The sequence below is a fragment of the Amblyomma mixtum genome, chromosome 7, assembly GCF_055824585.1.
Source record: "Amblyomma mixtum isolate Tamu chromosome 7, ASM5582458v1, whole genome shotgun sequence".
Taxonomy (NCBI): domain Eukaryota; kingdom Metazoa; phylum Arthropoda; class Arachnida; order Ixodida; family Ixodidae; genus Amblyomma; species Amblyomma mixtum.
The window spans coordinates 3,595,878-3,619,442 of NC_143018.1; the positions used below are offsets into that span (position 1 = coordinate 3,595,878).

The window sequence follows — 23,565 nt, forward strand, 5'->3', positions numbered from 1 at the left end:
GCCAGTTTAGCGCTGACTTCGGCGAGATTCGTACTATTCCGAGCTCAAAGGTGTTTAACCCGGTCTAATTTAGCGCTCGTAATGGAGGTATCGGGGCCCACTGAAGACGGTGTTGCGCAGCCAGGAATTTAAATAGGCGCTGGGAATCGACGTCATCGTGGGTGACGAATATGTGCCGTAGGATGGGCGCATCTTTCTGGGTGGGTGCAGCGGGACGTAGATTTCGGGACTGGCGTGGTGGTTCGGTGATGCCACACAATTTGAATGGCTCGGTGAAGATTCTGTAGCAAGCGCTGGCCACAGCAGAAAAGACACCAGGAACACCTGCGAAGTCCAGAAAGGCGGAATGTAGGACATGTTGCTGTTGCTACTCCGGTGCCCACACTGCCGATTCTGCATCCATTTTTAATTAGGTTTTCACGCTCAACTTTTCGACACACACTCATGCCACTTGTCCAACTAAACATTCTTACGACTCTGCTGTAATGGACCCTTTATCCATTGAACCAGTCGGCGCAGACAAAGGAATCACATCACTGAAACTTTCATCTGCTCCTGGCTATGACCTAATTAATCCAAAGTTTCCGAAAAACACTAACTTATATTTTTCCGTCATACTTTCAAAGATTTTTCAGCAATCACTCGACAAAGGTTCACTGCCTGCTGAATGCAAACTTGGGAAGGTGATCCCACTCCACAAATCAGGTACGAAACGTTGCCCAGTTAACTATCGGCCCATTTCCTTAACCAGTATACCATGCAATATTTTTGAACATATCCTCTTTTCTCAGATTGCCAACTTTTTAGAAGCGAACTCATTTTTCTCGAAATTTCAGAACGGCTTTCGCCAAACATACTAATGTGAAACCCAACTAGTAACGTTCACGCATAATCTTCACCTAATACATGATCACTCTACAGTAGCTGACCTAGTATTTTTAGATTTTTCAAAAGCCTTCGATAAGGTGTGTCATAGTTTATTAATCTACAAACTCCATCAACTAAACCTTGATACCGAAATTCTGTACTGGCTTGAGGTTTTCCTGACTAACTGCTCACAGTTTGTCTCAGTTAATGATGTAACCTCGAAGCAATGTCCAGTTGACTCGGGTGTACCACAAGGCTCTGTGCTTGGGCCCCTTTTATTTCTAATTTATATTAACGACTTACCTTCCTGCGTCTCCTCCCACATTCACTTATTTGCTGATGACTGTGTAATTTTCACCGAAATAACTTGTGATGAAGACATAATCAGGCTCCAATCAGACCTTCACGCTGTTTCTGCATGGTGTAAGTCATGGTTAATGGAACTAAATGTTAACAAGTGTAAATATATGCGTGTGTCAACAAATGCTAACGAACTTCCTGTTTAATCTCTGAATAACGCACCGCTGGATCCGGTAACCACTTACAAATATCTTGGCCTTCACATCACTCTGATCTAACTTGGAAAGTTTACATCGTGCATATAATATCCAGTGCTAACCGATTGCTTGGGTGCTTACGACGCAACTTTTCCAAAGCACCGTCCTCTCTAAAAAATTCAGGGGGCACTTTGACTGTCTAAAGTGCGTAGAGGCGAAAGCGTTTTCCGCACCACTTTCAGTGCTTCTGTGGCACTGGTGGCGTCACATGTAATTGAGCACTAATTACTAAGTGATGACAAATCACTAATTAATGGTTAATTACTGATTAATGCCTGAATGCTAATTAAGCTTAAGCTTAAGCTTCGCCTTTAGGAGTGGAACGCGACAGCGTGTTGTAGCGCTGCCAGGGAGTCCACGGAACGCCACCACCCGTTCGGCGCGATGCCTTGCCGTTTCAACGCAACGGTTTTTAAGGAAAGGAAATGGCGCAGTAAATCTCTCTCATCATCGGTGGACACCTGAACCGCACCGTAGAGGAACGGAGGAAGTGGGAGTGAAAGAAGAAAGACGAAGATGGCCCGTAATGAAGAAAATGAAAATTGTATTTGAGGAAAGAAAATTACGCAGTAACTGTCTCACATATCTCGGTGGACACCCGTCAAAATTCAGGGGGGGGTGCACTTTTTTGACCTAAAGTGTGGTCACTGATTTGTGGTTAAGATGTTAAGCTTCGCCTCTAAGAGTGGAACGCGAGAGCGTCTTGCAACGCTGCCAGGGAGTCCATAGAACGCCATCGCCCATTCGGTTCTACGCCTCACTCGTCGGTAAATTGGTTTCTGAGGAAAGGAAATGTATTTCTCTCTCATATCTCGGTGGACACCTAAACCAACATGCCTAAACCTCGCCGGAAGGGAAGGGAGGAGGATGGCAGTGAGCGAAGACACCGTATTCACTAGACGTGCCTTTGTTCATTCCGAACCATCGAGCTGGCATGGCGAAGTGGATAGCATGCTCGTCTCGCACTCAGAAGAACGGGGTTCGATTCCCCAGCTCGACCAATTTCTTACTAGGTTTTATTTATTTATATGGCCTGACTAGAGAAGTTAATTAGGCTAATTGGGTAATTAAGCAATTAACTAAGCTCAGTCCCACTTACTTGGAGCATCACTATATGGTCCCTTCAATTGGTTGCATGGTTACTAGCCAAAGTACAATTGGCCCCGTTTGAAATTGGCGCACTGTGACGTCACGACCGTTTCGACCAACTGAAAAGCGTGACATTCTCTGTCGACAACTGCTGCTTACAACGGTGAGACATTAAAGGCTTTCGCCTTAAAATTACTTCCTTACAAAACTCTAATACGGCCCAAGCTCGAGTACGCCGCGTCAATTTGGGATCCGGGTCAAGCAAACCTAACGTAAGCATTGGAAATGATTCAGAATAATTCTACTCGCTTCATCCTTTCTAAATATACCACAACAGCAAGCATCTGTGCCATGAAATCTTCACCATCCTTCGCCATCCTTGTCATCACGTCGCAAAATTTTTCGTCTGTGCCTTTTTCACAAATTATTTAATCACCCGCAGTTTCATGCCGAACTTATCTCACCATCTCAGTACGTATCACCAAGACTAGATCACATTCATAAAGTTGGCATCCCTTTCTGCAGATCAAAAACTTTTTTCCAGTCATTCGTACCACGCACATCGAATGAGTGGAATCACCTTCCTTCTTCTACGGCCCTCATCACCACTCATAAATTATTCAAGGATGTCATAGCCAACATTGTCTAACTAGGATTCATTTTATACTGTGTTATCTTTTTTTTTCTTTTTCTTTTTCCAGAACGCCTTAGCTAATAATGTATGTGTAGAAGTCATGTTTGTACCTTGTCTGTTTCATTAACTCCTGTTTGTTGATTACATTTTTTTGTTTCCTAACCACTCCCCTCTGTAATGCCGTAATGGCCCTGAGGGTATATAAAATAAATAAATAAATTCGTTGTAGCTCGGAAAGGTTTAAGCGAGTACAATGAAGCGAGAGTAACGGAGATACCGGTACGGTTCGGTGCTTATAGAGGTTCAAGAAGGGTCAGATTGCACTTCTACCGGGAAGACCTGAACCGCTCGGCGCGTAAAGCGCTATGGCACCACGTTTTGAGAATTTCACGGTATTCAAGGATTCAAATCTGTGTAGGCTATAGGTAAAGCATGCCAAGTGTAACAGTAGCGTTTAAAATAGTTATGTAATGGTTGATTGAATTGTGCGCTTTTTCTGTGCACACGAGGAGTGTTGGGATTTTCAGTGCGACTTCACGGAAGGTATGCTTTCAAATTAGCGCTGTCCTCAGCCGCACCCTGCCGTGCCTCGTTAGACGCTGCCAAAAAACGCTCGGCGAGATTAGCGTTCGGTGGCGTTGGGTTTTTTCTTTTAAAGCAGCCCTTAGCGAAAAAGAGGATGTGCTAAAAATGCATTTCAAACGTATTGTATTAATTTCGTATTTATTTCGCATTTTTTTTGTCCCTATGCTTAAACTGCAATACGAATGCTTTCTAAGTATACTAGGAAGAATTTTTTGAACGTTCTTAAAAATACGTGAAAAATACCTTTTTGCCCGCTTAGCGTATTTATAATGCATTAAAAATATACATTAGAAATACACTAAAAATATACATTTAATACATTAAAAATATATTTACCCAGGCTTAAAAAATGTCTACTGGGCGGCTCCACGGATTGAGACGGGTTAATGCTTCAACTGGAGAACAAATTGTACACGAGTATTTATCATCAATTAACATGAGTCTTAAATTATAAGGCCACGTCACTGAATGGGAACGGCAGATACCTACACACAGCATACCAAGGCGACGGTGACGCGGCAAACTAGAAATCCTACGACAAGTCTTGTATTTGCCTTGCCTTATATATACCCACCGAGAACGACACACTATCTTGCCCGGTGAAGCCTTTTTTTGCGCAACGGCTGTGGGCTCCCAAATTATTGCAGAAGTACCCTACTGATCGCGTTCGAATCTGCGGCTAATGGAGAACGGAACTGCTCGTTGAAACGTGCGTCAGGCATAGGTCAGGAGTCGAACTGTCAACCAAAAGATATATGCGCGTCTAAGCAGCCGGTCGGCCTTGCCAGTCGGGGTCCCTTCCGCTGGCGTATTCGGGCCCAGAAGTACCCAAGGCGCTTTTGCTGGTATAATGCTATCACGTACTCACACGGAAATGTTCAAATGACATCTGAGTCGAATGTCATTCGAGAATTGGAATGACATTCGGAATCGACGGACTTCCGTGGTGCTACACGACACTTTCCAAACGCACTCGAAAGCCTCAGCTCGTTTTCAGTGCACAGCGACGACGACGGCGGCGGTCACACTAGTCCGAAAGCGGCAGTATGTATAACGCTCAACAACGCCATGTGATTATAGTGAAATATCTAGTTTACTGTAATATGATTTGAGAGGGACAAGTTTTACAGGCCAACGACACCGACGAATCCGGTCGGCGGACGGTCAGCCTTGTCGGCGGCTGAGCGAGAACACGGTGATGAGGCAGCGGTGTGAATATGCTCGCGCTTCTAAATGAGCGAAACGAACGGCTATATTTCACATGTGCACACCTGAACACTCACCAGCGATAAGCGCTTGCCAAATCAATTTCAGTCGACGACGGCTCTCTTCTCTTCCGCGACGACTAGGCCCAGCGAGTCCGCAGGGTTGGATCAGTGATTGCGGCGGCTGTGAAGAGCGAATCACAAGCTTTAACGAATGCAAATGGTCACCGGGTGTAGTTTTGGCAACAGTGACCTGAAATCAACTATTGCTTACATCGCAGGGCACGCGTACGATGAACGGGAAACGCCGGTTTGACCCAGACTGCCACGCTGTGCTTTACGGCCGGCAGCAGTCGTCGCCGTCGATAGCTTGTGAATAACAAGTTAGGCCGTTTCAGTTAAAGCGAACAGTCGCCAAACATACTTCTGGATAAAGTAGTTTTAAAAAAGTACTGGTCACGTCGGAGAAACCCGGGACAAGAAGCGAGAAGCGCCGATCCTACGCGATATTGTCGCACTGCGTGAACAAGTACGAGTACAACCAGTAAAAAAGAAACAAGATTGTTTAATAGAACTAAAGCGCAGATTGCGTTTTATGTTATGAAAAGAGCACCAGCTGTTCGTACGCAGCGATGTAAAATGTATGAGTGCAGTCGTCCTCATCGGCGCACTCCTAGGGAAATTTCATGCTGACGCGGTTAATATTCATTGGCGTAATATTATCTTCAACCACTCCCTTAGACAGAACACGTGTAGCAGCGTTAGATGACATTAGGTTCGAAGGCATTCGAAGCGCCAGTGTAGCAGAGGTATAAGTGGTGATCACCCTCGTGCTAGAGGTTACCATAAACGAAAGGATGACAAGAAAGGGAAAGTTTTCACTCTTCGCTGAAACGTCATTTCGAGCCCTAGATAGTTCCACGGTAGCTTTAAAGGTAGTGCAAATATGTTTACGCGGGCTACCCATTTGTTAGAATTTAAGTATACTTCAGGCGGATTAATTGCGTATTTACGAAAGTACACTTTAAATACACGACCAACATCAAAATGCAATTTCCCGAAACTCGATTTCGAGCATTATATTGTTCAACGGCAGCTTGTAGTGCGCTGCAAACATGCTAATGCGGACTGCCAATTTGCTAAAATTTCAGTAATCTTTGGACGAATTAATTGCATATTTACGGAAGTACACTTCAAAAACATTCACAACACGCAAATGCCATTTCCCGAAACGCGATTTCGAGCACTTGACTGTTCAACGGCAGCTAGAAGTGAGGTGCAAATACGTTAAAAAAACTGCCCATTTGTTAGAATTGAAGTATACTTCGGATGAATTAATTTCATATTTAAGAAAGTACGCTTTTAATACATTGACAAGATGCTAAAACTACATACATATACGCTTACAAGGACTGCCCGTTTTTTAGAATTGAAGTATACTTTGGATGAATTAATTTCATATTTCTGAAAACACACTTTTAATACACTGACAAGATGCTAAAACTGCATACATATTTTTTCACGTATTTGAAAAGTGCTCGAAGTGTGCTTTAGTCAGGTATTTTTGGCACATTTTAAAAATATATTTTGAATACCAAGCATGAAATTTCAGGAACGTATTTCCTACATATTTTTAGTGCATTCACGAATACAAAATATGTTCAAAATACATTTTAAATAGCCCACCGTATATTCCAAATGCATTAGTTTTTGCTAAGGGAGCGGTTTATGCCGTGGAAATGTACCCATGCCTTCCATGTAGTGATGCAAAACTATCTGACAATTGACTATCAATAGTATCGATAGTTTGTTTTGAACTATCGATACTGTAAAAAAACTATCGATAGTGCTACTATTGATAGAATATCGACAGTATTATCGAGAGCCTACTATCGCTAGTAATACTATCGATAGTGTTGCCATCGACAGTATTACAAGCGATAGTATCACTTCGACAGCAAGACTAGCGATATTTTAGTTTAGTTTATGGGGGTTTAACGCCCAAAAGCGACTCAGCCTATGCGCTATGACTATCTATGACTATCGCTGTGGCTGTGACTATCGATAGTGAAACTGCCGATGGTAAAACTATTGATAGTAACAATATTGATATTATGCATATGTTGGCCAGCGATGCAACATAAACATCTGCGATACCTGATTGGTTTCACGGTATAATGAGGCTTAACGTCTTAAAGAGGCACAAGCTATAAGAGATGCCGTAGTGGAGGTCTCCGGGTGAATTTCGACCAGCTATGATTCTTTAACGGGCACTGGGACTCTTCGGAAAAATACCTGGAACTGCACGGGATGAAGGAACAAACAGCACAATTTGTGCTGGCTTACACGACACTATCGTGTACTGCAGACGTCGTCTTGCTGACGTAACCGCTGCAGGAATGCTTTTCACACACATGCTTCGCAACTGGGATATTCGCACGCTAACATTTTGTCCAGCAACTTTACGCAGAGAACATCTACAGAGCTCGGTGACGCGCAGGCCGCGAAAACGGGCGAGTCCTGTCAGTTACTGATACCATCACCTCCATACCACACACTCGGGAAACGATGTTTAGGATGCGGTGGGTGCGATTGGTTGATTTTATAAAATCGATAGTACTATGTATAACAAGTAGTATCAATACGGCTATCGGTATTGCTATCGATAGAGTACTTTCGATAATTCTATCGAAAGTACCATTGAGAGCACTATCGATACTACTATCGAAAGTACTAACTATCGATAATACTATCGGTAGTGCGCTATCGATAGTCTTTTTTACCAACAATAGTTAGATCGTAACTCAACTATCAATAGTATCAATGTTACTGTCGATAGTTTTGCATCGCTGCTTCCATGACGACAAAATTTATCCCCCACTTTCCGTTGAGCCCTGCGGAGAAGATTGAAAGGCATCGCGATTTTAATCGGCGATTACGTCACTATATCAAATGCTAGCCCAAAAAGTACTCCGCATGCTTTACCGCATGCTTTTCGTCTGGATTTCTGAAACCTATGCAGTTGCCTTTTGAAGAGGTTTATCTGTGTATGACACAGCGCGCATACCTGATATGCGTGAGTGAGACTTAGTGATATGAAATTTCTTGTTATTGCTCCTAGCTTCGAGGTGAGCTGATAACCGCTTGATGCAACTTGATGGATGTAGCGGCATATCTTGACGTGAGTGACTTGAAGAAATTCAAACTCATAAATGAAAGCAAGAAAGCAGGTTTTCGCCAGCAATTAACTTGCAAAATATGCTGGATGGTAACTGAAACACGGTGGTGGCCATTGAAATATGCACAGGAAGCTTCACTGACGGTGAAGTAGTGCATGAAATAGCTTTGGCGAATGCACTACCTTTTATGGACGGGCGTAATGGAAGTAGCAGTGCGAATACAGTGAAACATCGGAAGTAAATGACTAGCAAGGGGTTAACCGTCCAGCGTGGAAGGAGAAGAAAAAAATGAGAACAATGGGCCAGTTTTGCGCAATTTTTTCTGCGTTCGTCACTGTTGTATTTAAGAAAATGACCGAGCCTGACTGTCTTTCGTTAATGTTTCCGTGTGGGTTTACGGCTAGAAATGCCTAGTTCGAAGTGTACTATCGGTGTCGCCGCTCCACTCGGTGGATGCCAAAATAAATAAAATATTATGCCTCGAATTTATGACCCAAATAAGTCTGTATGTACCAAGAAATGGCGATGAAATAGCCAGCTTTGAGAGGTTATGACAATGTGAGAACTGCAGGGCATTGGCGAATTTATACATTTGACGAAAATACGCAAACTACGTAAAGGCGCATTTACGCTTGACAAGCAAAAATAATGCACCCAGTTTCTGTCCTCGCGGAGGCTTAGTGGATACAGTCTGTGTGCCTCGCTTAGAAGGAACTGTAACGGAGGGAACGAGATTTTCTGGAGCGGCAGGCGCACAAGAACATTAACTGTGTTCCTATTCGTCTGAAGATGCTGTCGGTGGCTCAATATATAGGATTTTGCTGCCGACGTTGCCTACAGGCAAGGATATTGAAAATTCTTTATTTTTACGCTGTGTCTCTTCGGCAAGTCCCTACGGGATTGATTGTGTCGCCGCTGCACTCTCCATATGCGTCGATGTGATCACAATTACGATCCTGGTTAGTGTTTTGAGAACAATGTGTCAAGAGCTGAAGATGCCTGGTTCGCAATTGTAATCAGCAGGACAGAGATATAGAGGTACACTGCATTCCGTCCCAGCTGTCTGGCGAAGTGCTATTATTGTACCAGTTCAAGCCCTCTGCCGAGGTAAAAAAAAGTGCTTTGTGAAAATGGGCGTCGCCCGGGTGTCGAGCACATCGTAAAGCACGCGGATAGTACGATCACTCCTTGTGAACCGACGTCATTCCATAACGTATGGCACCAGGTGGCCGCCCATGGCGAGTCCGTCCTTATCACTATGCCCAGCAGAGCATCACTTTGTCTACGACGGCGGTGAACCAGACGCCTATACGGTGGCGATGCCGGGCATCGTGGTTCCTTCGGACGTCGGGAACTGGATTGCGTCCAATCGTGCGCTGCCTAAACCGGGCATCAGAAAAGTATACGCAGTCAGGAGCACAGCCACCATGACACAGATACCGAAACTCTCTTGCGGCTTTGAGAGGGAGGATGCTGCTCAGAATATGTGTGAGGTCATTGACTGTGGCAGCGTTTCCATGAGCGCGAGGAGGTGGCGGCGAGCTCGGTTAATATACTTCAGGCTGTTCCTGGCTGGCACCTTCCCCGATCCCCTACCACCCGAAGTCTAAGGGAACTATCCAAAGTTTCTTTGTAGATTTGGGAGGCAACAAACTCCTCCCTAACTGCAGCGGAAATGGAACGTGTATTTGGAAAGCTCCCTAATATAAATAACCGTGCGCAGACCTATTATTTTCCGAATTTTACCGATACTCTGCTCAGCTTAGCAAAATACAGGCTGCAATTGTGGAGGAAATGAGTAAAGAAAAGCTGCTGCCCTCTTCAATGCGTTGCAGCCATTTAGTTCTGATTCCTATCAAACTGGGCACTGAATCAACTCCCAATGCAGCTACTTGAGGCCGACAAGTCTTCTTTCCACACGAATGTAATAATACTTAATGAGAGACACAACACAGGAAGGAGACAAGACACGAGACTATCATGTCGTGCTATATTTGCATAGTTAAACAACTTGTTAGATTCCTATCATCCTTCTTTCCGCAGACTATAAAATTCTGGCTGGAGCTCACGATTCTCTGCCTGTGATCTTCCTCAGCCCGGTAGTGGGAGGTCACCAAACATGAGACTTCAAATATCACTCTGAAAGCATCCAATTGCATCGCATGACAACCGCCTGCGAGGACAGTCATCATGCGATGGAGATCCTCCTTACTTAAGAGATCCTCCAGATCGACTTGAAGAAAATATTCGGTTCACTACACCGATATTTTGAACTTTATCTCCTCCACCCTGCGAGGTTTGGAATGATATCAGAGATTGGCTAAATACCTGCTACACGGATATCGCTGCTTCAGTCATTCTGAATATCATGCCAAATACCCGTATTCAAGAAAACAGATCGGGACGACAGGATAGCCCGTTGTCGGGTGTAGTATTTACTTCGTGCCTAAATCCCTATGCTGCATGATCGTCACCGTCATCATCATCATCACAAGCCTGACCGCTCCCACAGCAGGACAAATGCCTCTGCCTTATCGGTTTAATTAACGCTCTCGTGTGCCAGCTGCGGCCAGGCTATCCCCTAAAACTTAATCTCATCTGGCTACCTAATTTTTTGCCGCCCCCTGCTACGCTTGCCTTCTCTTGGAATAATCTGTTACCTTTGGCGGCCATCGGTTACCGTGCTTTCACAATACATGCTTTGCCCAAGAACATTTCTGATTTTAACTTCGACTAGGATGTCATTAAGCCACGTTTGTACTCTGACCGACTTCGCGCTCTGTCTATTGAAGTTACATCTCTCATTTCACTTTCCACAGCTCACTGCGTTGTCCTCAATTGAAGTTAAAACCTTTCAGTTTGACTCCATGTTTCTGTCCCGTAGGTGAGTATTGCTAAGATACAGTAGCTATATAGTTTTCTCTTGAGCTGTGTTGGTAAACTGCCATTATTGATGTCAGAGAGCCTGCGAAATCCCAAATACTGTAGTGTTATTCTTCTACTTATTACACTCTCGTGATCTGGATCTGCGGCCACTACCTGCCCTATGCACAATGATTTCATTACCGTTTCCAGCGCCTCGCCACAACTTATGAACTGCTGTTCTCTTCCTAGACAGTTTTCTGCATAGTATTATAGTGGTATTTTCTGCATCCTTGGTTTTCCCATAGTATTGTGTTTGCACCCAACGTTCTCCTCTACCTATGTCATTGGTCGTGCTTTGCAATTCATCCCCTGCGTTACATAACAAGGTAATGCCACCAGCGAATCGCAGATTGCAACGGTATTTTTTGCTAGCTCTTATCCCCAACTATTCCCAATTCAGGCCTCTCAATACCTCCTGTAAATAGGCAGCGAATAGCGTTGGCAAAATTATTTCTCCCTGCCTGACACCCACCACATTGAAATTTTATCGCTGACCTTATGGGCGACTATGGTAACTGTGCAGTCGTTATAGATATCTTCAAAAGTTTTCACATACCACAATTCTACACTCTGATTCCGCAATGCCTGCATGGCTGCTGAGGTTTCAACTCAGACAAAAGGTTTCTCGTAATCTATGAAGGCTGTATATAGCGGTTTGTTATAGTCTGCGCATTTCTCTATTACCTCACTGATGGTGTGAATGTGGCATATTGTCGAGTATACTTGACGTAAGCCTGCCGGATCATTTTGTTTGTGGAAGCCTAAGGTTGTGATTCTATTAACCATAATCTTAGTAAATACCGTGTAGGCAGTGGATAGTGAGCAGATTGATCGGTAATTTTTTGGCCCCCTGAGGAGGCATAATACTTGCATCAAAAGCTATCGCTGGTTTTAGTCTCGGCGGCCAGTAGCTACGCATTCTTGCTTATGGCAGTGATACATCATTGATTCGCATTTCGCCGGAAAAAGCACGGTTGGTGATCTGGCTAGTAAGGCGCTTGTGATAATTTTTGGAGCTCAATTGAATCTAGAAAAATTGCATGGTGCCTGACAGCGAATCTGCAGCGAGAAGCTCTGTCAACTCTTCGGAGTAGAGGGCAACAATATCATTACAATGCGCGTGTGCATCAACCGTGATATCGGCGCAGTAATCCAGAAGTGATGGTAACCCTAACTAGCTGCCGCTGAAATAAAGCTTTACATGAGGCGACCGAGACAAATGGCTCTTTTCATGAGAGCCTCTGTAACGCGGTGGTTTAACCGGAATTTAGTACTAAGCCAGGACGACCACAAATAGCACGAACTCCGCGGCTAAGCTTCAAAGAAATAGAAGGTTTTTCATACGGCGCTGTACGGCTGAGATCATGCGCACTCAGCCTGCAGTACTGCTGCAGGAGTAGCAGGTATCATAAAAAACTAACTTTAGCTTAACGTCTAAATATTCTTCTACTTTCTTGTCCGTACAGATTTTTCTGTCGGGCTGCTACACAGCATCTTGTGTGAATCTGGCCACGCGTCTGACCACTACTCCGCTAATGTGCTACAGCATAGGAACCGCAGCATTATAAACGAAGCTTGCTTAGGGTGTTGCTGCTGAAAAATGAGGTATTTTTCTGGAAATATCTAATCTCAGGAAAGCCCAAAAAGTTCTATTAGGACGTACTGGCGCATATTACTCAGCTGAGAATGTATGGAAAACCGTCCGCAGAGAATTTTAATGAACAAAGGCGCGTATAGTGAATAGTGTCTTCGTTCACTCCCATCTTCCTCCCTTGCCTGACAAAAATTTGAAAAAAAAAATAAAAATAAAAACACAATACAATATTACAATAGACATCAATGCAAACCAGTGCGCAAGGAAAGGCTTTCACTTTGCATCACTTAAGAGAGCCAAAGTGCCCCCTTAATATTTTAAGCACCAATATTTTGGGCAAAATGTGGCATGTGGCTGAGGGCACCGAAGAATATTTTCTACGATTGGGGATAGCGCCCAAACAATGCTGCATTAAATTCGCGTTGAGGGCGGATTGGGCTACGACATTTATGCCCAAAGCATGCAAAATTGTGTGGTATTGCTCCCTTCTTGCCGGAAAGTGAAAATCAGAAGAGTTCAGTACAGAACAAGGTATTTCCACCCCATTTCTGTGAACGAAGGCCTAAGCGAAGGCCCGGACTTGCGTGTATAATTTGAAAGAAAAAATTCCGATGATTACATCACTTGCTAACGCGAAATTTTAGCGCACTTAACAGTTTTTTATTGTCATGAAGGAAGCTTTGTGGTCGGAGAAAGATGGATATATGCATCGACCTGCTGCACCAGTGCATGGTTCTTAGACAAGGTCTGTGCAAGTATTTCGCGAAATTGTCACAACTGTTAGGAACAAGAGGAAGGAGATGTCCTCCCGCTTGAGTGGTAAAAAATTCCAGCCTTTTTGTGTTAAATCATGCAGCCTGCATCTCTCTCTCATCACCCCGCTTACCTACAAGCGCGATTCAGGCGTCCGCTGACGCAGGGAGCCAGTTATGCGCACTTCCTTTTATTAAAATGGCACAACGTTGTCAATGCCAGCATGCAGCACATATCTGTCACTACCACAACACAGCTTAAAGCACGATTGAGGTGTCCACTGTTTCAACAGAGGCGCGTTTCCTTTGCTTTCCAAGCTTCCGCCCCTCCATTGGTTTCGTAGCTTAAAGCGCGACTAAGGTGTCCACTGCTGTTTACAACGGACAACGGCGACGCGGTACCCTGGATACACAGAAACGGGCGCCGAAGAGCTGTTTGCGATAGGGTTATTATTGCTACAGTACAGAGTGAAGCTTTTTTATTGCGAAGCGATACTACTTTAGCTACCACCTCAGCCCGTTCCAGCACGAGGCGGTGGTAGGCACCACTTGACCTTTGGCGTGACCTTTGGCATGACGTCATACCATCTGTGTAAAAACAGGGCCCCATCTCGCGCCGTCGCAGCGCGAGGCTGGTAGGCACCAACGGCGGCCTAACTCTCGCTCCTCTCACCAGGGGCACCGCGCGCGGAGTGACGTCATACCAGCTGTGTAAAAACAGGGCCCCATCTCGCGCCGTCGCAGCGCGAGGCTGGTAGGCACCAACGGCGGCTTAACTCTCGGTCCTCTCACGAGGGGCGCCGCGCGCGGAGTGACGTCATACCATCTGTGTAAAAACGGGGCCCCATCTCGCGCCGTCGCAGAGGCTTCGGCGAAGAGTATCCGTCCTCGCTTCGGCGAGCGCGGCTTCGGCCGCTTATCTGTTTTTTGAGCAGCGTCCGCTCCGGCGGACGCAGTTGTTGCTGCGACGCGCGTCTTTTCTTTCCTTTTTATTTTTATCTTTCCTCTGCTCTTTTAACTATCCTCTATCTGCACGTGGCAGCGGTGGTGGCTTGGCTCGAGCCAGTAGCAGGCCCGTGCAATTTCCTTTTCATCCTTCTCTCAGTCACAACAACAACAACGCGCCGTCGCAGCGCGAGGCTGGTAGGCACCAACGCTGGTTCGCTCCTCTCGTCAAGCCTGTCAGATGCCGCCTCAAGCAAGCAAGACACTTCGGCAGAATGCAAAGAGGAAGCATCAGCAAGCTACGGAGACGGCAGAAGAACGAGAAGAACGACTTTCCCAGCGGCGTGCTCAATATGCAGCCCGACGGAACCTATCGTATTGCTTCGCAATTACCAGGCTTAACCAAGCTAAGCCACAGCCAATTTTTTGATTAGTTTAGTTTCATGCCACCGCGGTGCGGCGGGTCCTTTCTTTTTGAGAAAACATGATTCGAGAGTGATTCGTGTATCAGCATCGAAACAGTGATCTTATGAGGAAAAAGCTCTGTAGGCACGACCTGTTTCCGTTAGGTCATGCAAAGGTTCATATAAAAATTCGTTGCAAAATGTCAGGAGAATCAGTTGACGTACCTGAGCTGTTTCGACGTGAATTTGGGACATGACTGTCAGTGCAACTTTGTGGCCTTTTACTAAGGGCACTAAATAATTAACAATTAATTACCAGATAATAATTGACTGCAAATTAATTATCCGTAAGCTTCGCCTCTAGGACTGGAACGAGAAAGCGTGTGGTAGCGCTGCCAGGGAGTCCAACGAACATCACCACCCAACCCCACCACCCGTTCAATGCTTGCCCTTTGAAGGCATCGCTTTTTGGGGAAAGGAAATGGCGCAGTAATTCTGTTATCTCGGTGGACACCTGAAGCGCACTGTGCAGGAAGGGAGGAAGTGGGAGTGAAAGAGAAAGAGGGGCCATAATGAAGAAAATGAAAATTGTATTTGAGGAAAGGAAGTTACGCAGTAACCGTCTTGCATATCTCGTGGACAGCCCTCAAAAGCGTGACACCTCTACTGACAACCTTCTGCGGACAACGACGAGGCATTAAAGACTCGCCTTAATACATACCAGCGTTCAGAGGTTCGATTGCCCTCTTACAGGGAGTCTTTGCCTTTCGCAGGTTACTACCGGCACATAGCCTGCCTGAGAACGTGTGCGACAAATCTTGAAAAAGCAGCGAAAGGCAGTCCTGAGCACTTATTCTCCAAATATAAATACTGATAGAAAATGGAAGCCATATACTCTAACCCCCGTCCTGTTTTTTTTTTTGTGTTCCTTCTGTGCTCGTTCCATAGCGCTGTGTGAATTTGCTTATTAAGAAATTTTTCTTTGTGGTGCAAACATTCCGAGAAAGTTCCGCACACTTGATTTGTAGTCGTATATATGTCCTTAAGAGTATGGCAATGAGTTATTAAAGGTTCTTTTGTGCGAAAATCAGTGCGCGGCTGCTACACGACTCTACTTCGCGGCACTGAGAGAGAAAAGTTCTGTGCCGGTACATTTATTGTGAATGCCATTAGGGCCAAAGACATTACAGAAGGGAGTGGCTAGAAAATGCGTTTCAGCATGAATTCTTCCCTGCTGCATAATATTAGCTAGAATTATTTGCCTTCGTTACGTTATTAGCTTGCAGCGCAACTAAGGCCACACTGAAACATCATGAACACGAATTGGCGACAAATCCGGGAAGGAAGTTCCAGTCCGGTCAAATTTAATGAATGAATTACTAAAGAGCACTTAAAAACTATTCTCTGTGGCAATAATTTAGCAAAAAGGCCTCAAATGAACGTGCGGGATTTAGAACTCGGCATCGTGAGGTACCCACAAGGACAGGCCAGTGGGCTTGCTACATAGGCCCAGCAGGGGACCCCTATGGTCTACATGCATAAAAATGGTAATGGCGGTGTCGGAAAATATTCTTTTAAATAGAAAATAATGTAATTCTTGTGTTCTGTAAGATTGTGAATATATAAATCTATATGTGAGCACCAGCTCATCCCCGCCGACGGAGATCCTTCGCCGGAGGGCGAGCAACCCGAACTTTGAGTAAGAGCAACCCGAGCCGCCCGTGGGAGGAGAGAGTGATGTGAGGAGAGGATGAGGAGGACGAGCGCTCGCGCGGCGCGTAAAGAGGAGACTCAGGTGTTGGACGCGAAAGAAGAGAGAGAGAGAGAGAGAGGAAACTTTTATTTAAAATGAGGAAGGTTGCTCGAGCAACTTGGGTGGCACCCCTAGTCCAAGGCGCCACTGGCTTTCGCTGACTGACGGACTTGCTGAACCAACTTAAGTTGCTGATCCAGGGTCTCGCTGGTCAGGGCCACCTCCCACTGCTCATATGTCGGGTTGGATACAGTTAAGTGTTTTGGTTTCGTTGTGCATTCCCACGATATGTGGTAGAGCGTAGGGCAAGCTCCACACCAAGGGCATGTATTCTGATATTGAGTGGGGCTAATCTTGTGTAGGATGAACAAGTTAGGGAAAGTGTTGGTCTGAATTTTCCTCCAGTCTATGGCTGCGGAGGAGTCTAGTTTTATGTGAGGGGGTGGGTATTTTCTGCGCTCCAGCCGAATGTATTCTAATCTGTCACCATAGGTGCTAGGCATGGGCGTGGGGTAGGGATGAGGATCCGCCCGGTGGGTCAAATCTCGGGCTAGATCGTTGGCTACCTCATTTCCAGCTAGTCCTTCGTGACCAGGTATCCATGTTAGTCTGTGTGTTTGGCTGAGATTGCCAAGTAGCTGTGTTGCTCTTGAGGGAAGCCTGCCATTAAGAAAGTCTCGGCAGGCTTTTTGGGAGTCTGTTATAACGTGGGAGGACTCTCCTCTTTGGTGTTTATGTTTGATGGCGATAGCTATTGCCAGAGCCTCTGCAGAGGAGGGGTTTTCAGCATAGATAGAAGCTTGGAGAGCCGGTTTTAGTTGGTGGTCAATCGCAGCGACTGAGAACTTTCCCGGCGTGGGGTAGGCCCCAATGTCTACGTAAACGGCTTTACGGTCGTTTTCTAGGTGTTTCTGAAGTGCCTTTGCTCGCGCTTGTCGTCTGCCTTGCTGATGAGCATGATGCATATGACGTGGGATTGGACTAACGGCGATCTTTTCTCGGGTTTGGAGTGGAAGAGAGGTTTTACTGCCTCTTGTCTCCAGCCCCGGCCATGTCCCTAATTTAGTCAGGATCGTCCTTCCCGCATTGGTTATTAGAAGGCGTTCTTTTTGGCTTTCCAATAGGGCTTCTTGGAGCTCGGTAAAAGTGTTGTGCAGACCAAGCTCTAGGAGTCGTTCTGTAGAAGTGGCTATTGGAAGATTGAGGGCAGTTTTGTAAGCCCCTCTTATGATTGTATCGATAGCTCTGGTTTCCACAGTGCCCAGTTTTTGGTAAGGGAGGCCGTATGTTATCCTGCTCAGAACTAGGGCCTGGACGAGTCTAAGGGTGTCCTCTTCTCTCATACCCTTGCGGTGCCAGGTAATGCGGCGGATCATTCTTGAGATTTGATTAACTGTTGTTTTGATGGTTCTGATCATATGGTCGGATCTGAGGTTACTTTGAAGCCAGAGCCCCAGTATCCGGATCTTGTCCACTTCATTAATCTTGCGTCCTCCCAGGAAAAGCTCAACTTCTCCTCGGGATGTGTAAGGGAGTTTGTGGAGTCTAATGACCTCAGACTTCTCCGGGGCACACTCCAAACCACTTTCCGCAGCAAATTCTTCAACCCTGTGTATGGCTTCTTGTAGGGCTTCTTCTTTTTGGGCTAAGGAGCCGTGTGTGGCCCATAGAGTTATATCATCGGCATAGACTGTGTAGCCTATGTCGGGCTGCGTTTCAAGCTTTCTTGCTAGCTTTAGCATGGCAATATTGAAGAGGAGGGGGGATATTATAGCCCCTTGAGGAGTACCCTTGTTAGGCATGGGGAAGGGATGAGAACGGACTTCACCAATGCCTATGGTGGCGGTTCTGTTGGAGAGGAAAGCCTTGATGTAGTTAAATATCCTCTCTCCACAGTTTAGACCACTCAGCTCCTCTAGGATAGCCTGATGGGAGACGTTGTCAAAGGCTCCTTTTAAATCCAGGGCTAAAAGAAGGTTTTCTCCGTGGGTGGGTATTGTATTAATCACTTCTTCGCTAATCCTTAGGAAGGCATCTTGTGTACAGAGACCTTTTCGGAATCCCACCATAGTGTAGGGGTAAAAGTTGTTATCTTCTATATAGTTCTGGAGTCTGGTGTGTATGATTCTTTCATACAGTTTGCCCAGACAGGAGGTTAAGGAGATTGGGCGGAGGGACTCTACTGCCGGGGGTTTCCCGGCCTTTGGAATCATAATGATGTCCGCATGGCGCCACTCAGCTGGAACCTGGCCTTTCTCCCATAATTCCTTGTTAATGTATTCTGTTAGGTCTTTCAGATGGTCGTTGCTGAGGTTTCGAATTATAGCGTTGGTAACCTTGTCTCCGCCCGGTGCTGTGTTCCGCTGAGCTGTTCTTGCTGCAGCATAAACTTCAGATACCGTTATGGAGGCGTCTAAGCTTGGATTTTGTTGTCCTTCATAGGTCAGCGTGCATGGAGGGGTGTGGTCTCCTATGTACTTGGGATGCATGGCTGTTATGAGGTCTTGGTCTGTGCCTTGAAACTTATGGGCAACTGTTTGGAGAGTTCGGCTGGTAACTGATTTGGCCTTATTCGGGTCGAGCATGCATCTTGAGATGGTCCATGTCTGGGCTGTGCTTAGAGTGCCTTTCAGGGAAGCACAAAACTCAGACCAGTTTTGTCTACATAGTTGTACAGCATATTCTTGCGCTTGCTGTGTAATCTTAGCTATTCGTATTTTTAGTTTTCTATTGAGACGCTGCTTTTTCCAGCGTTTAGTGAGGCCTTTCCGAGCCTCCCATAGATGCAATAGGTGGCGATCTACGTCCGGTGCTTCTACGGTCCGTTGGATGGTTCGAGTGTTGCTTGAGTGGGCATCTTTGATTAGTTGAGTCCACTCTTGAATATTTTTAATGCCTCCTTCTGGCGGCGGGCAGTCTCTGAATTTTGTCCAGTCCGTGATGTGTACATTTCCCAGAGCTCTTCTGATTCTGGCAGTTGGTATAGAGAGACTTATGATGTTGTGTTCGCTGCCCAAGGATTCCCCTAGATTAGTCCAGGTTGCGTGATTAATGTTCTTAATGAAGGTGAGGTCTGGGCAGGTATCTCGGCTAATACTGTTCCCTGTTCTGGTAGGAGAGGTAATATCAGTGACGAGCCCTAAACCTAGCATTTCCACGGCTTCAAGTAGATTAGCACCTTTTTGAGAGTCGCTTATGTAGCCCCAGGAGCTGTGTCTTGCATTCATGTCACCCAGAACCACCAAGGGGTTGTCCTGGGCTATTCTGGTGCATTCTGTAAGTATAGGCAGAAAATCTTCCTTCTTGCGGCTTGGACGGCTGTAGATATTTAGGATAAAGATGCTCTGCTTTCCCCTCTTTTGCGGCAGAACTTCAACTAGAACATGGTTAATATCTATGAAGGGGAGTTGATGTGGGACTGTTGTAACTGATTTGGCCACAAGAGTAGCTACTCTCGGCGAGTCCGTAGGTGCCATTGTATAATATCCACGAAGGGAAGGAGCCACGCGGGTTTCCTGGAGACAGATTATATCCGGGGGTATAGGAGACTTTTGAATGAACATAAGCAAGGAACTGTCCTTATTTTTGGAAGTTCTACAATTCCATTGCCAGATTTCTAAGTGGTTTTGTGCTTGTTTAGGGGAGGGGGCCATCTTGACTGCTAGCAACGGATTTACAATCGCTGACGTCAGCCACGCTTGTGTGTCTTCTGTTCACTTTGGCCCGGGGGTTGTCAGTCAGTCCTGCGCGTTTCCTGACTCCCTGCGTGACTACTTGGATTTTAGAATTGAATTCTTCTTGCACAGCGGAAATTTGCTGTTGCATCTGGAGGGATTGTTGTTGCATTTGTTGTTGCAGAGCTTGCATCTGAGCCTGGATTTGGACCATAATTTGTTGGAGAGTTGGTTGTTCAACAATTGTGTCAGGGGGAGGGCATTGAACAGAGGCTTGGGGTGTTGTGTTCTGTGTCTGAGGCCGCAGATTGCTAAGGTCTTCAGTTTCCATACTTGCTGGGGCTGGTAATGCTTGTACTGGGCTAGGTGTTACTGAGCGAGAGCTAAGGAGTTGGTTGACCTTTTCCTCTAACCTTTGTATGCGTTGGTTTTGCTCCGCTATTTTTGCTCTGAGCTGTTTGTTAGTATTTTCTAGCTGTTTGCAATCCTGGCATGTATTAGTATTGTTTTGAGCAGGGGAGACGGTAACCTGAGACCAGCTTACCCTTTTGTCGGGGGAGTCCATTTTCTTCCCTGGTGGAGGTCCTTGGCCCTGGCTGGTCTTGGTCTCCTGCTTCGCCTTGTCTTGCTTGTGTTTCGGGAGGGAAAGGTCGCCTGGCCTTGACTGGGACCGTTAACTAGATCGCCCTTTGGATCTGGATCGGGAGCTGGAGCGGTCGGTATACTCGGCCTCCTCGTATTCTGATGAGAACCACCTGAAATCTCGCTTGGACTTGTCGATTCGGCTGAGCCTGCCTTGCTGTTTGGTTTTTAGGGGGGATGTGGGAGGAGTAGAGTTGGTCTTCAGACGCTGTTTGCACTCCTTGGATCCCGTTGGGTGTTTTCCCTCGCAGATAGCACACTTTACTGTGCAGGGATGGTCTTGCTCGGGGTTGTGTTGGCCACAATTCTGGCATACTTTGATGCTGGGGGTCGGGCAGACGTCCGATCTGTGCCCCAGCCTCAGGCACACATGGCATACTTTTTGGGTAGGTCTAAACGGATAGCAGGCCATCTCACCCCCGTAATATATGACATAGCGGGGAATGATCGGGCCGCGAAACGTAATGACCGCTGTTTTGGTCTGGCCCAGCATGCGGGCTTGTAGTACTTCGGCTCCCTGGGTTCGGACACGGAGGTTGGCCAAAAGTTCTTCGGATGGTGTTCCTGGGTCAACTTCGTGAATCACGCCCCGCACGACGTCTTCCGGCGCTGCCACATAAGCATTGACGTGATATTCCTTGCCCCCTAGGACCAGCTTGGTTATGCAGCGGAGAGCCTCCGCCGTGTCGTCGTAGGGAGTACTTGCGATGATTATATTGGAGCCCATGCGAAGTCTCACCAGGAATTTGGTGTGATCGCATTTTTCCCGGTCGTTGCAGGCAGCTACGATGGCTCGGGAAAACTGGAGGGTCGTATATTGTTTGACTTCTAGGCCTTTCTTTGGTCGGATTATTACCTTCAAGTCGGTCTTGGGTAGCGGTGGCAGGCGTCGGCGCCTCGGTGGCGGTTTGCTCGGTGCCACATGGCATTCCGGTTTGGGAGTGGTAATTGGTTTCACAAAGGTTTTCAACAAATGAGCTGGGGGGACATAAGCCGTTCCTGCGATGACGACTGTTTCCCCTCGTGCAAGCTTCTTCTGGTTACATTTACACATATGGAGATGCCAGTTGGAGTTGGGGTCGTCGGGCGTCCACGAACGCACCCCTTCCGTCACTTGAAGACTGCTGTTGGTGGGGTCTACATCCATTCCCTGATAATTCTGGACGTTCAGGTGGTCAACGGAAGGCGATTGGAGTCCGCTGGGACCAGCTGTCGCTTGGGTAGACGAAGCCATGGGGTTCGGTCGGCTGCGTTTGGACACACCACGCGCTGGCTAGGGAGCTAGGTAGCTCCTAGGGAAATCCTCGGGAGCTCCTAGTTGCGCTAAGCCCGCCGCCTCGAAACTTCACAAGTCCGTAAAAGAGTTCGAAAAACACTCACAGACTTGATTGTCGTCTTGATGGAATCCGGAAGGCTTTATAAAGGTCCTCGAAACAAAATTCGGGAATCCAGGGGAGGACTTTTACAGGATTTCGGCACTTTGTTGCGGAGCCCATGCGAAACGCGTCCGCCCCGCAAGAAGCAACACGGCCTCTTGTTAACCCAGAGCTCCTTTGTAACGAAAGACGAATAAACTTCTTTTCAATTGTCCTTTCATCCTAACAATTCAGAAGTGGGATAGAGTCAACGTTCGCCCGAACTTGCGAAGTTAACCGGCAAGCCCCACAATGCCTGTTACCCGCACCGGGGCATCTTCAACGGATATGGCAAACGAAGATGGCGGACGACCGAGCAGCGATGGCGGGAACGACGACGCCGACGACTCAAGTCAAGGCGGATCCGACAACGTGCTGACAAGTGGAAGCTTACCTCCGATACCTCAGTCAACGATTAACGTGGCGGAAATCCTGCAGGCCAGCGTCCAGGCAGCAGTGAGAGAAGCCATCAATGGAATTGCCTTGCTTCAGACGCAGCAAGCAGCGGCCACACCCATCATCGGCGCGGGAGAGACAGCTCGGTTAGTGCCATCGTTTGATCCAGTGTCATCCAGCTCTCCGACAGTAGACGCGTTGATAAGACGCGTGGACGACTTGGCACAATCTACCATTGCTCCGACCGGCTGACATCTGGCAACGCACTCTCGAGGTTGGAAGGGCCTGCGAAGACATGGTATGACTCCCTCTCTTCCGTCAACAAAACATGGCCGGAATGGAAGGAAGAAATTAAGTGCGCCTTCCCCACGACAGCGGGACTCCAACGACTCCATCGAGAAATGCAGGAGCGACGACAAAAGCGCGGTGAGCCCATCGAGTGTTATTACTACGACAAGCTCTCCAAAGCTCGCCGTTGCAACCTCACAGATGAAGCTTGCATTGAATACCTCATCACGAGGCTATACTATGACGACGTAATTAGAGCAGTGAGCGTACGCACGTACGAGTCGCCGGAAGACATTCTTCACTGCCTGAAACGCCTCGAAGAAAGATTGGGAAACACTGCCTCCAAAAGTTCAAAATCAAGTGGTCCCCCGAACTATTCTCGTTTCCCCGCATATGCCAACGCCCATGGCAACAAAAGCGAAGCAATGCGTCGACCGTGAACACTACCGACCACAAGAACCTTTCTCCGAAGGCGAGGAGGAAGCCGCCATGGAATGAAAGAGGAGAGCTTCTTTGCTTCAACTGCAGCGAGTACGGTCACATGTCCCTCAATTGCCCAGCCCCACAGCGAAAGGCGAGATGCAACGCTTGCGGACGAGTGGGCCACGGAGTAAAAAACTGCTGGGCAAAAACGGAGAGAGGAGCGCGCGTCGCTCAGAAC

At 46.7% G+C, this 23,565-nt stretch overlaps 1 pseudogene; it reads left to right on the top strand.

Annotated features, from left to right (window-relative positions):
• The window catches only part of LOC149334819 (uncharacterized), an 81,802-nt pseudogene extending 58,458 nt beyond the window's left edge, over window positions 1-23,344 (top strand).
• Window positions 23,345-23,565: the final 221 nt, after the last annotated feature.